Genomic DNA, 14,530 nt, shown 5'->3' with positions numbered 1-14,530 from the left:
CCGTTGCTAGCGTATGTCCCTACGCGGGTGCCAGAGCCCCTCTCAGAGGCATGGTTGGCTACCGTCGACTGCTTCCATGCACCAACACCAGTTGCCTCCTCCCGCCAGTCGACTCGCTCCTGGAGACCGGAGTCTAGAACATTATGGCCTTCCTTGAAGCTAGGGCCAACGTCCAGGAGTACGCCAAAAACATCACAAGACGCCACCGTCGCCATCGGTTCGTGGCCCGACAACACACAGAGCATGTCAGAGGAACCACTTTCCACTGCAAGACGCCCCCGCCGCCGCCGCGTAATCTAAATTTCCATGAAAAACGTTGGGATTGCCATGCTTAAAATCCGAACGTTTATCATTTCCATTTATTTTAGATTGATAGTCGTATGAATGTAAAGTCGGAGTCAGACTGAATGAAATATATGGTTTGATCGATGGAATGTTCTACTAGAGCCATATCAAATTAAATATAAAATGTCATCAAGCCACATGTATTCCTTCTCAGCGCAAACATTTCATATTAAATACCATGTCGATTCCAAATATTTTCCTAGGGAAGTCAATTCCAAATACTTGTAGGGCGTGACCAGTCCCTTTGTTCGAGCACTAGGCGATACATCTATTTATCAACACATTTAATTATTACGGAGTAGTAGATAAATAGTGCTAGATAACTTGTCCGTCACGGTCACTTTTGTTCCTAAACTTGTTACATGTATAATCTATATCTATGCCAACTATACCAAAGGGGCAGATCCAATTAATCTCGGCCATCAAATCATGTCAATCCAATGACCTAGACTGCTTCAATGTCGAGCGCTCAACACGTTTAGGGTGCAGTTAATTTCATGCCAAAAATAGTGCTAATCACATAATAACATGCAAATAATATACTACTTAATATCCGCATACACTTAATATACTTCCAAATTAACGTGCATTGCACGTACACATTGACTAGTACCACTAGTACGTGAAACTGGTGCCGTAACTAGTGAACGCGTCCAGATATGGTCGACGGCAACATCGCCCACGAGTTCTTCGTGTTTATCCGTGCGTCTAAACATAGAAGGGGAGGAGAGAGAGAGAGAGAGAGAGAGAGAGAGAGAGAGAGTAGACATAGAACCCACCAGTAAGTGAAGGCGAATTGTACGTGCTAACAAGCCAGTCCCACTAATGTACTAAAAATAATATTAACATTTTATCCATTAAATAGGTTGTGGTAATATAAAAACATTATATCAACAAAGGGGGTACAACAAACGTTGCTATACTATGTTGCCTATTGACGTGCGGCTTGAAGGCCCTGGTCGCATGTTCGATCCTCGTCCTTTTCAATTTTTAATTTATATACGGGTCCAAATTTGTTTCATGACAGGTGGGCCCCTCGGTGTGTAGTTCGTAGCACTTTAATTTGTGGGTCGAAATTTGTTCCATTACAGCTGGACTATCGGTGTGTAGTTTTGTAGCTTATTTGTAATAATTAAAGAGAACAACAAAGTTTTTTGCAAAATACCGTGGTGCGACGTTGAAGGTGAGAAAGGACGTGCGAGAGAGCGATGACCGAGCCAAAGGGAAATCAATTGGGGGAGGTGCGGGGGTTGCAACGGTGTTTGGAGTAGTTGTGGGCCGAATGCTACAAATGTATAATCTTAACCCACTAGAATAAATGCCTTCACAAATTAATCTAAGATGGAGTCCCCCTCGCAATGTAAATAGGTCCAGCTCTGCGAGGGATGGAGAGGTAGCTTCAATGTGTGGAAGATACAGCATGAGAAAGCGATGTCAATCGAGACACAGATAGATAGAGAGACAAAGTGAGTGTGGTCCGGCATTCGTTGAAAAGAATTATATGCTCTGGAGATATATTATCCGATTGAGCTTTTAGGAAGGGTGAGGGCTGTAAGATAGAGCTTGAGAGATGATCCAGTCACAGACATGTAGATATATTTTGTGCGTGGGAGGAAGCAAGGTCAATCGATTACATATATAAAGGGAGAGAGATTGAGCGAGTGTGGGTCGTCGTGCGATCGAAAGAGTGAGACGGGTTGGAGAGAGTGACCTAGATAGACAATGTGCGTGAGAGAGTATACAATATGAATATGTCAAATTGGGCTCAAACATGGAGATATGTGATTTGTGTCTGAGAAAGAGCGAGGTCAATCGAGACATACAAAGAGAGAGAGGGAGAGAGCGAGAGAGAGAGAGAGAGAGAGAGAGAGAGAGAGAGAGAGAGAGAGTGAGCGAGCATGGCCCGACATGAGATCGAAATAGTGGGGGCGGCTTGGATGGACTGACCTAGATAGACCATCTGCGTGAGAGAGTATAGAGTGTGTCGATCGAGGCCTGAATAGGGAGATATATCATTTGTGTGTGAAATAAAGCTAGGTTAATCGAGACTTAGATAAAGAGAGAGAGAGAGAGAGAGAGAGGGGCCCGCCGTGCGGAAGAAAGAGTGAGACAGTCTCGAGAGAGTGACCTAGATAGTCAACGTGCATGCGTGCGCATGAGAGGGGGGGTCTAGATAGACAATGCATGTATCTAGCGAGAGAGGGTTGGAGGGAGAGAGAGAGAGAGCTCGGCATGGAGTGCAACGGTGGGTGTGTGAGGTAGATACATTTGGTAACAGAGTGGAAAAAGGGGGTTGTGTAGTTGAGAGAGTTAGAGATCGAAAACATGGAGAGAAAGAATGAATGTGTGTCGGAAACCGATAGCTTCCTGAGGTGGTTAGGAGAAGAAGATTGATCGATACAGGAAGTATGTAGAGTGAGTGCCGAGGGGAGGTGGGGCTAAAAACAACATTTGAATGTAGATAGTACGAGACTTAATATCGACGTTTGAATTTACTGTACATTGTAATATTTGAATTGAGGACCATGCATATGGTTTCCGTAATTATTTCGAATTCGTGCCATACTAAGTTTGGAAAAGTTGACATTGACTCGATTGTTGTGCTATTTTGTAGGTCATATGTTTGAATCCACCCAAAGTTTTCTCACTACCATGGTTTTCATCATATACATGTGAATTTATATTAAAAAGGTAGCGTGGATACCGTGAAATGCGAAATCCATGTTAGAATTGGAGATCTCTATGTGACACACACTCTAATTCAAATAACTCTGCATTAATTAGTTTATAGTTTCTCGTTTCGAATGACTAATTATTTGCAAGGAAAACACAGGCATGGTAATACATACAAATTCATTTGCAAATGAAAGAAGATTCGTTTGCATTCTCAAATGTAGGCGCACCAGGCAGACCAGGGTCGTGTCGTGGTGGTCGTGTGTGTCATAAGGACGCTAGCACCCAGCCACCCACCCCCTCCGTCCCTCCACCCCAATAAAAAGAATGACCACAAAATAAGTTCACGCTTCCACATTTCAGATTGAAATATCTGGCGGCCCCAATTCTAGCCCTACAAAATCTCCCTTCTCCACTGTCCACTTCCGCGCCCAGAGCGCTCAAATCCCTAATTCGCCGCCAACCCAAGCAAAGTTCGAATTGCCCCTCGTCTTGTCTCTTTCCCCACCTCTGTGCCGGACGACAATGACGAAGACGACGGTCGCGCTTCACCACCACACCAGAGCTACCTCATCTACGCCCTCGTCCACCGCACCGGGTGGTCCACCGACAATGTCGGCCGCGGCAACCAACGTGCCTCACAGACACCGACTTCCACCGCATCAGGTGTGCTTCACCGGTGCCATCTCCCACCTCACCGGGGCTACTTCACCGAGCACATCATCGCATCTCCGCCCCCGAGGCCGTTGGGGCTTCACCAACGGTCTTGTAAGTGCATCTAGTGCCCCTTAGTGATTTTGGTGTATTGAAGACTTATATGTTAAGGGACTAATGAGTTTATGAGTGTAGACAGGTCTATAAGTCTATGAGGAGTTTGATATTTACAGAGAAAGTCGACCCCTAAAAATGAAGTTCTTCGACTGAAGACTTTCGATTTCTGAAGACTTTGAAAGTGAAGAAATTGGTGTGACCTTGAAGACTTGGAATTCATTCGAGGAACATGAAGCATGAAGACTTTTGTTTTCGTAGTTTCATTTTCTCTTTGTTGAGTCATAGGAAACACCGTACTGTTAAAGGGGGTCGAGGAAATACTAAGGAAAATTTTCCATGTGATGCTCAACTCAAAATCCTACACCTACCAATCCCTTCGAGTGAAGCCATTGGAAATCTCATACAGTTCAGTCAATTTCTTCAGTGACAGAGACGAAGTTCTTCTGGATGCTGAGGAATTTGTTCTGACTGAGGAGTTAGGAATTCGCCAGTGCGGATTGCCTACACAGTTAGGAACATGATAGCCCTGGGGAATTTGAGCCTAAAATTCCGACCGTTGCTGTGCTACGCGCCAGCTGTCCCAAAATATCTACCCACCTAACGGTCATATCATTGAAGGGCATTTATGTCTTATGATGTCGGGCTGCTCCCTAGGCTATAAATAGCCGCCCCCTACAACCACTAGCTGGTTGGCTGCTCTGAGAGAAACTGACACTTGTCATTTGAGAGCATCCCATCCTCCGAGGACTTTGAGCGAAAATCATCAAGTGAGGAAAACCCAAACCCAAACACCTGACCCAAAGTGATTGGGCATCACTGAAGAGATTGATCCTGGGTGGATCCGATGCTTGTTACCTTTGAAGACTGTGCTTCTTCCAGACGGTTAGGCGTCATGGTCTAGAGCATCCAAGAGGAAATTGTGGATCACTGAGTGACCGAGTTTGTGAAGGTTTGGAAGTCACCTGAAGACTTACCACGAGTGATTGGGCGAGGTCTGTGTGACCTTAGCTCAAGGAGAATACGGTGAGGACTGTGTGTCCGGGACTGTGTGTCCTCAGGTTTAAATACCTAGCCGCTCCAACCAGACGTACAACTGAGACAACAGTTCGAACTGGTCTACCAAATCATGGTCTTCACCAAGCTTACTGGTTCTATTTCCTCAACTCTTTCATTTCCTCATAACTGTGTTGTGTGCTTGTTCATATCTGTTTGAAGACTTTGACTGAAGACTTTCTCAATTTCCTCAGCTCAATTTCTTCAGTCCGTTTGTCTTTATCCTGTGCTATCCTATGTTTACGCTTTCTGTACTCTGTGCTTGTCTTCATTTCATCATGATGACCATGCTTGTGTTTCGTTATGTTTACATCTGAGTACTTATTCCGCTGCAAGTAGTTCTTCGCATAGGAATTTCCTCACCCTGAAATTCCTTAGTGAAGAATTCATAAAAATTGCCTATTCACCCCCCTCTAGTCGATATAACGCACTTTCAATTGGTATCAGAGCAAGGTACTCCCTTGTTCTTTGTGATTTTGGTTTAACCGCCTGGAGTTTTAGTTATGTCGACCACAGGAATGAAGACCGTGTCATGGCCCATCTTTGACGGTCACGAGTATCCCAAGTGGAAGGCCATGATGAAGAAGCGCCTCATGGCGATGAACAGCGAGCTGTGGACCGTCACTGAGATTGGTCTTAACATTCTGTGCAAGATGGCGGAAGCTGATGACATTCGCAAGTGCACTCTTCCCAACCTCACGGCGAAGGACGTCATCTGCTCCTGTCTGTCTCAAAATCAGTTCAGGAACATCATGCATCTCGATCACGCGAAGCTTATCTGGGACCGTCTCTCTGAGGCTATGAAGGTCATCGAACCCGTCATGATCTCTGGTTTGAGGACTTCAAGGAATCTCTCAAAGCGATGACATTCGAACCAGAATCATCATCTTCTACACCATGCCTTATGGCAAAAGGTGCTAAGGTAACTGAATGCTACCTATCTGAGTCCAGTGATGATGAATCTGGAGATGAATTTGGACCCAGTTATGTCAAACTTGCTTCCCTTGCCACTAAACAACAAAGAGCTTTGGAAAAGTTCAATACATGCTAAATAAGAGCGATGATAAAATAAGAGCGATGATATGTTGGGTGAAGAAATGGATCAGTCGAAAGCTTTGGATGAAAGTCTTTAGAGACTTCAGTCTAAGTTTGACACCCTTCAAAGTCATCATAACACTCTCTTATCTGATCATGAGAAGTTTTCTTATGAATTTATTCAAAGAAAGCAAGATCTTGAAAAGCTAAGAGTGAGTTATGAAGATCTTCAGAAGGAGCGCGATTCATTACTTGCTCAACAAATCAGCGCTACTCAGGAAGAATTCATTCCTCCATGTTTGAAGTGCATTGAACGAGAATCTTCTAATTCTTCACCTGAATGTTCAAATGCTTCTAATACTACAAATTCTTCACCTGTCTCTGCTATCACTAATTCCTCATCTGAGGACATTGCTAGTATCACTGATGATGCAGGGCTGAAGGAATTGTACATGACAGGCATGTACAAAAGCCTCAAAGGGCATCAGACTCTTTGTGATGTGCTTAAAAAGCAGATCCTCAACAGGAACCCTAGGAAAGAGGGTATTGCCTTTGAGAGGAAAATCAATGCTGACGGAACATATTGGAAGCTTGAGTAGTACCCGAAAACCTCATGGGTTGCTACAAAGGGACCTCCAGTAGATCCATCTACTTTATCTGGCTTTACATGTGAATCTCCTCATTCTTCTGATGAGTCATTTGACTCCAACTATAAACTGTTCAAAAATCAGAATGGTGAAGTATTTGCTAGATATGTTGGCACTAACTGCAGGAACGGTTCCCCTGTGAAGAAAATCTGGGTTCCCAAAAGGTGCCTTGAAAGTCTTCAGGTGAATGTCATCATGACACCACCTGTGAAGAATAGGAACCCCAGATCAAATTCTTCATATGGACCAAGTTCTTCATATGGATCCAAGTCCTCATACGGACCAAATTCCTCACGTGGATAAAATTCCTCAAAAGGATCAAAGTCCTCACATGAACATCATCGTGCTAACACCTCTGTTTCGCAGGGAAGAGCTAAGGGCTATGAATATGTGCATTATTTTTCAAACCATTATGTTCATAAGTCCTTGAAGAATTTCTCTGCTTATTCATATGCTTACCCTAACTCCTCTTATGTGAAACGAAGTGGACTGGCTTCTATGCCACCTTTCTCATATGGAGCTCGCAGAGTGATGAACTCTTTGCCACCCCTTCAGATGTGGGTGGTGAAGAAAAAGAACTAATCTCTTATGCAGGGTCAGGTCTCCAGACGTGCTTAAACGTCTGAAGAATTTGCTGGAGACCTGAAAATGCTTGAAAGCACGCAGGCTAATCATGATGAAATAAATCCTCATTTCTCACGTCCTCATACTGCTTTATCTGTTCTATTGCTTGATGAAATTGATCTGATGAAATTGATGTCATATTCTTCTGATGAAGTATATGAGTTTGTAAGCTGCACAAATTCATCTGCAGGATGATCAACCCAAAGCCAATGAGTGGGTCCTCGATAGTGGATGTACAAATCACATGACTGGTGACAAGAATCTATTGATGGATGTTCCCTTATCTCCATCACATCTGAAGCATATCATCTTCGCTGACAAAGCAAAAGTCAGGTATTGGGTCTAGGTAAGGTTGCGATCTCAAAGGATCGACACATGGACAAAGTCATGCTTGTCGAGTCCTTAGGATACAACCTCATGTCTGTCTCAATGCTTTGTGATCTTGATATGGTTGTTGTCTTTGGCAAGTATCATTGTGTTGTGATCATGGAAGCTGACAATTCCAAAGTCTTCGAAGGCTTTAGGAGAGGAGACTTGTATATTGTTGATTTCTCTACAGGACCTCAACCAGCCGTATGTCTACTTGCAAAAGCTTCAGAAGGCTGGCTATGGCATCGACGACTTGGTCATGCAGGCATGAGGAATCTGCACACGTTTGCGAAGAAGAAGCATGTCATTGGCATTGAGAATGTCAAATTCCTCAAGGATCACCTATGTGGAGCCTGTGAAGCTGGAAAGATGACCAAGGCCAAACATCCAGCGAAGACTATCATGACTACCACTCGACCATTTGAATTGCTTCACATGGATCTCTTTGGTCCTAATCATTATTTAGCAGTTACAAATGATGCATCTCTATATGGCTTTGTTATTGTTGATGATTACTCTCGTTACACATGGGTGCATATTGTCACTTACAAACATGAGGTGCATGAAGTCTTCAAACGATTTTGCTCGAGGGCTTCAACCAACTTTGGTGTGAAGATCAAGCACATCAGAAGTGACAATGGAACCGAGTTCAAGAATTCTGGTCTTGATGACTATCTTGATGAACTTGGTATTACTCATGAGTTATCTGCTCCTTATACTCCTCAGCAGAATGGCGTCGTGGAGCGCAAGAAGAGGACTCTTGTTGATATGGCTTGCACTATGCTTGATGAGTACAAGACGCCTCATCGTTTTTGGATTGAGGCAATTGATACTGCGTGCCACATCATCAACAGGGTATATCTTCACAAATTCTTCAAGAAGACTGCTTATGAATTTCTCACTGACAAGAAACCCAATGTGAGTTATTTCAAAGTCTTCGGTGCTAAATGTTGGATTCGAGATCCCCATCACAACTCTAAATTTGCACCGAAAGCACATGAGGGTTTTATGCTTGGTTACGGAAAGGACTCGCACACCTACAGAGTCTTCAACAACGTCCACCACAAAGTTGTTGAAACTGTAGATGTGCGGTTCGATGAAACTAATGGCTCGAAAAGAGAGCACCAACCTTCTGTGTTAGATGAACAGTCACCTGAGGAAACTATTAAGTTCAAGGCTACTGAGGATGTCATTACTACCGAAGAATCTGTTAAAGAAATCATTCCAGAACGTGAAGAATGTCATGCTAATGCACCTGAAGAAAATGGTGCTGAAGAAAATGTTGATCAAATTCCTCAACGACAACCCGCTCATCCTCGCATTGCAAATGAAGTTCAGATTGAGAAAATCATCAGCGACATCAACATTCCAGGTCCTCTCACACGCTCAAGAGCTTCACATTTGTCTAACTTTTGTGGGCACTTTGCTTTCGTCTCTATCACAGAGCCCACTAAGGCCGATGAAGCATTTCTGGAGCCTGAGTGGATTCAAGCTATGTAAGAAGAATTACATCAGTTCGAGCTCAACAACGTCTGGGAACTGGTTAATCGTCCAGATCCTCGCAAGCACAATATCATTGGCACAAAGTGGATCTACCGCAACAAGCAAGATGAAAATGGCCTTGTGGTGAGGAATAAGGCACAGCTTGTAGCTCAAGGCTACACACAGGTTGAAGGAATTGATTTTGATGAAACTTTTGCACTTGTTGCTAGACTTGAGGCTATTCGCATATTACTTGCTTATGCTAACCATCATGATATCACTTTATATCAAATGGATGTGAAAAGTGCATTCCTCAATGGTAGGCTTGAGGAAGAAGTATATGTTGCTCAACCCCCAGGTTTTGAAGATTCAAAGCATCCTGACAAAGTCTTCAGACTCAATAAGGCCCTCTGTGGCCTCAAGCAGGCCCTTCGGGCGTGGTATGATACTTTGAAGGAATTCCTCATGAAGAAAGGCTTCAAACCCGGTTCACTCGACCCAACTCTTTTCACTAAATCTTATGATGGTGAATTGTTTGTGTGCCAAATATATGTTGATGATATCATTTTTGGTTGTACTGACCAACGTTACATTGATGAATTTGCCTATATGATGAGTGAAGAATATCAAATGTCTATGATGGGAGAATTTAAATTCTTCTTAGGTCTTCAAATTCGTCAACAGCGCAATGGCATATTCATATCTCAGGAGAAATACCTCAAGGATGTACTGAGGAAATTCGGCATGCAAGATTGCAAAGGGGTCAAATTTCCTATGCCCACAAATGGCCACCTATGCAATGATGAAAATGGTATTTACTTCGATCAAAAGGTATACCGCTCCATAATTGGCTCTTTATTGTATTTATGTGCATCTAGGCCAGATATTATGCTTAGTGTTTGCATGTGTGCCAGATATTATGCTTAGTGTTTGCATGTGTGAAACATATTCTTCGATATCTAGCTCACACACCAACACTTGGATTATGGTACCCCAAGGGCTCGGCTTTTGATCTCATGGGATATTCAGACTCTGACTATGCTGGTGATCGTGTGGACCGCAAGTCAACATCAGGTACATGCCATTTCCTCGGATGATCTTTGGTCTGTTGGTCCTCGAAGAAACAGAACTGCGTATCATTGTCTACTGCTGAAGCTGAGTACATTGTTGCTGGTTCTTGTTGTGCTCAATTGCTGTGGATGAAGCAAACTCTCAAGGACTACGGCGTCAACATCAAGAATGTGCCTCTCTACTGTGACAATGAGAGTGCAATCAAGATTGCTCACAACCCAGTTCAGCACTCGAAGACAAAGCACATTCAAATTCGTCATCATTTTCTTCATGATCATGTGTGGAAGGGCGACATCTCTATTGAGCATGTACGGACTGAAGAACAGCTAGCCGATATCTTCACAAAGCCCTTGGTTGAGAAGAGATTTAGCAAGTTGCGGTGTGAGCTAAATATCCTAGAATCTTTGAATGTTCTTTGAAAAGGACACTCATCCTAACACTTATGCAAAATTGATGACTTAGATGTGCAACACATGAAGAAACGTTTTTCCTCAATCAATGAAGACAAACACTCTAAGTGTGAAGAAATTAACGAAAAATTTGATTCTCAGAACCCTACGACAATTGTACGCCGTGTCTGAAATCATCATTCTTATACGGTGGGTTACGCCACCACCAAAAGTTGAAAATCTTCAATTTGAGTTTTTCCTCAGTTTTTGAAATTCCTCAGTTGTTCATTTTCTTCTACTTTGCATTGTCTTCACTGTTTCCGTCGTTTTTCTTCATTGGCTATATATATATATATAGGGATTGACTATTCGTCACCCTCGGTGAGGAATAGTTATTCTTCACCCCCTCTATTTTACCATCAATGCACCGTAATTTTACGTTCCGTAAGTTTTGTTTTATTTCCGACATAAAAAGAGACCGTAAGAAAATATATAATCGTCGTAAAAAATATTTTATATTATGTAAAATTGCAAACGTAAAAACATAGTGTAAAATACACATAAACTGCAAATTTTCTTATCTTATGACCTATATTTTTATTTTCTTATGCCAAATTTTATGTAGTGAATCAATAAAAAGGTAAATATTTGAATTCCAAACGTAATTTAATTATGAAATGATCGTAAGATTACCTCGGGTGAAGAATAACTTATTCTACACCCTAGGTGATGAATAGTATCACTATATATATATATATATATATATATATATATTAGCAGAATAGTTAATTTCTTAGCCGGTCTATTCTGCTAATATTAGCAGAATAGTTATTCTGATAACATTTCTGCACTGCACGCTCAACGTGAGAGCACTGCACTTTCAGTAGAAGGGTTACTACAATACAGAGACTAGTGAACTTCGTGTCGGAAAAAACTGCACACAGTGTTTTTTCCGGTACTGTTTTTGATCTAGTTTTTTAACCTTTTTCAGAACGAGGCATATAATACACCGTTGGAAAGCTATGGATTAGGCACAACTTCGCCATGTTGAACACTTTTCGAGATTCCTCGCGGTTTAAGAGCAGTTTCAAAAATGGTGCGGCGGACGACGAATGACAGCAAGCGTATTTTTGTGATTTTTTCTAAACCGCTCATTGGAATAAAGCAAATGATACGCTGTTGGAAAGATATCGTTGAGGCGCATCTTTTTCATATCTATTATTTTCTCTAATTCGTTATGGTTTAAGAGCAGTTTTAAATTTAGTAAATCACGGAATTGTGTTTTTTCGAATTTTTTCCAATTTTTGGTACTGTTTTCGCTCTAGTATTTGAACCGTTTCTCCAAATGAAGCGTATGATACGCCGTTGGAAAGCTACGGACGAGGCGCAACTTTCATATGTTGAAATGTTTTTGATATTCCTTATGTTTTTAGTTAATTTTGAAAATCGTGCGGCTGGTGACGAGAGGCAGCGGCCGTTTTTCGCGAAATTTAGACAAAATACTTGTCAAAATGATTCAAATTATACGCCATTGGATAGATATTGACGACACGCAACTTTTTCATGTAGAACACTATCTCCGATTCCTTATGATTTAAGAGCAATTTTGATTTTAAACAAAATGCGGACACTGTTTTTCCGCGACCCAAAATCGTCGTGTGTACTGCATCAGACAGAAAACCGCACTGCTTTTAGACTAAAAACCGCACTTCATCAGACCAACAAGTGCACTGCATGATTTCTGTTTTGTGGGACGTAAATTTTCCCAAACAAGGTAGCAAACCGCACTTCTTTATACTAAAACCCGCACTTCATTAGACGGACAAGTGCACTGCATGATTTTTTTTTGTGGGACATAAATTTTCCCAAACGAGGTGGAGTGCACTCCATGTCGAGCGTTGGTGAACCGCAATACTATGAAAAGTGGACCTCGAGACTACCGTAAACGGGCCGTACTGCATCAGATAGAAAACCACACTTATTTAGACTAAAAACCGCACTTCATAGGGCAGACAAGTGCACTGCATGATTTCTTTTCTGTGGGACGTAAATTTTCCCAAACGAGGTGAAGTGCACTGCTTCAGACTAAAAACCGCACTTTCATCGGACAGACAACTGCACTGCATGATTTTCTTTTTTGTGGAACGTAAATTTTCCCAAACGAGGTGAAGTGCACTGCCTCAGACTAAAAACCGCACTTCATCGGACAGACAAGTGCACTGCATGATTTCTTTTTTGTGGGACGTAAATTTTTTCAAACGAATTGGAGTGCACTTCATGTCGAGTGTTGGTCAACCGCAATATTAGCAGAATAAGCTTTTTTGTTAGCAGAATAAGGTCTTAAGGGGTGTTATCATAATAGACCCACCCTATATATATTTAGCGAGTGAACAACGGTAGTACCAAAAGTGAACCACAACACTACCGAAAGTGAACAACATGAGTTTTTGTTTTCTTTTTTCATAGTTATCATTTTTCAGACGCGAAGACTGGGCGAGTGTACCACATGGATTTAGCAAGTGAACTACATCTAATAAAAAGCAAGCTGCTAATGAGCCGCATCAAATTTTGCTTTTTTCTATTTTTTTAATGTATCAGGCGCTGCTAAGTCAGGATTAGAGAACTACATGGACTTAAGTAGCGACATGCATCATTTTGTTTTTCCATATGAGGGAGGAGTGAACAACAACAAATCAGAGTGAACCACCAAAAAAGAACCAAGTGAATCACCATTTTTATTTTTGTTCTTTTTCTAAATTTTCTACAAGTGCATCTCGACTCGTTCCAATTTTGACTTCTAATATCGGAGTGCACTGCAACTTCATGTCGTGCAGTTTGGTAAAAATGACTTCTTTTTCCATTTGAAAAATACAAGAATTTACAACTATCCCTGAAAAATAGTACTGTAGGAACCACCCCTTAAAAACAAGTTGGGCTCAGGTCCTCTTTGACGTCTGTGTGCACACAATGCAGTCCCCATCTGAATTGAAGAACCTAAAACTAAACTGTATGTATTCCAGAACCAAACCACACGAACATTTTCTTCTGTACATGAGTGATGTGATCTGCAAAAAAAACATAAAACATAAAACTCCATGTTCTCATGCTCCAAACTGCATCCACGTGAGCCACACCATGTATCACAGCGAATTACATCGCAGCGCTAGCCTGCAACCTGACCGATGCCAGAATCCACCATGGATGAACCTGAAGATGCATCCATGTCATTTTTTTGGCCATCTCATGCGTGAGAACGGATCCAGCAACAAGTACCTGGCTCATCGTGGATCCTTGTGAGGAGAGAAAGGAGGAGGAGGGGGTGGCCCAGCCACCGCCTGCAGCCATGGATCCAGGCCGGAAGGAGTCATCGTTGATGGCCGCGCTCGACCTGGCCTCTCTCCACCCAAAGCCGCACCACCTGCTGTTGAGCCAGGTACATCGGTACTGTTTAACGAACTGCGTCGGTCTTTTAAAGATAACAAACACCCTCTTTTTGGTCCCTCTGAACCGCACAGGAGGGAGGCACGGCGAACTACACGATGGAAGCCAACGAACCTACGCTGCTGCTGAACCGCACTGCTCGGCCACTAACAAAAAGCTATGCCACATGATAAAACTGCAAGAGAGACGCCGGCGAGCTGAACTGCAGGCTCAGCCGAACTTCACGGTCGTCCACTGAATCATCGTCGACAGAAGGTAGGTGGAAGAGAGGTTACAGAGAGAGGGGGAACCACCAGCATCTCGCCGGCGGAGGCATGGTGGAGCACCCCCTGCTACCTGACGAACGACTGGGTAGTTGACCGGCGTGGTGAGGTCGCTGAGGGAATGCAGGGAGACGGTGGTGGCGCTTGGGTAGGCCCAGGACCCTGACGAAGGCCGCGGTACCCGTTGGTCGCTGGAGGAGAGCTGCACTCGGGGTGTCCGGATCCACTCCACAGGCGGCCGGATCCGTTCCCGGTGGTGCGGCATGTCGGGTGGGGTGCGCCGCGCATGAAGAAGGTGGGGAGGGTGAGGCGACGGCTCCGGTGGTGCGCGCCACGCCGGATAAGTTGGGGAGCTGGGGCGGCGACT

General features: G+C 43.2%; 1 long non-coding RNA gene and 1 pseudogene across 1 annotated transcript; one reads left to right on the top strand and one right to left on the bottom strand.

Moving 5' to 3' along the window:
- Positions 1-5,360: 5,360 nt before the first annotated feature.
- LOC123076247 (uncharacterized) lies at positions 5,361-11,372 on the top strand (annotated as a pseudogene).
- A 1,921-nt stretch (positions 11,373-13,293) lies between these two features.
- Positions 13,294-14,524, bottom strand: LOC123074483 (uncharacterized). Its single transcript, XR_006435981.1, has 2 exons — positions 13,733-14,524; positions 13,294-13,666 (listed from the first exon to the last, which is right to left on the bottom strand). It is a non-coding gene; the product is annotated as an uncharacterized lncRNA (long non-coding RNA).
- Positions 14,525-14,530: the final 6 nt, after the last annotated feature.

The sequence above is a fragment of the Triticum aestivum genome, chromosome 3D (genome assembly GCF_018294505.1).
Source record: "Triticum aestivum cultivar Chinese Spring chromosome 3D, IWGSC CS RefSeq v2.1, whole genome shotgun sequence".
Taxonomy (NCBI): domain Eukaryota; kingdom Viridiplantae; phylum Streptophyta; class Magnoliopsida; order Poales; family Poaceae; genus Triticum; species Triticum aestivum.
Note: the sequence above shows the minus strand (reverse complement) of the source record. Positions and strands in the feature narration are given on the sequence as shown.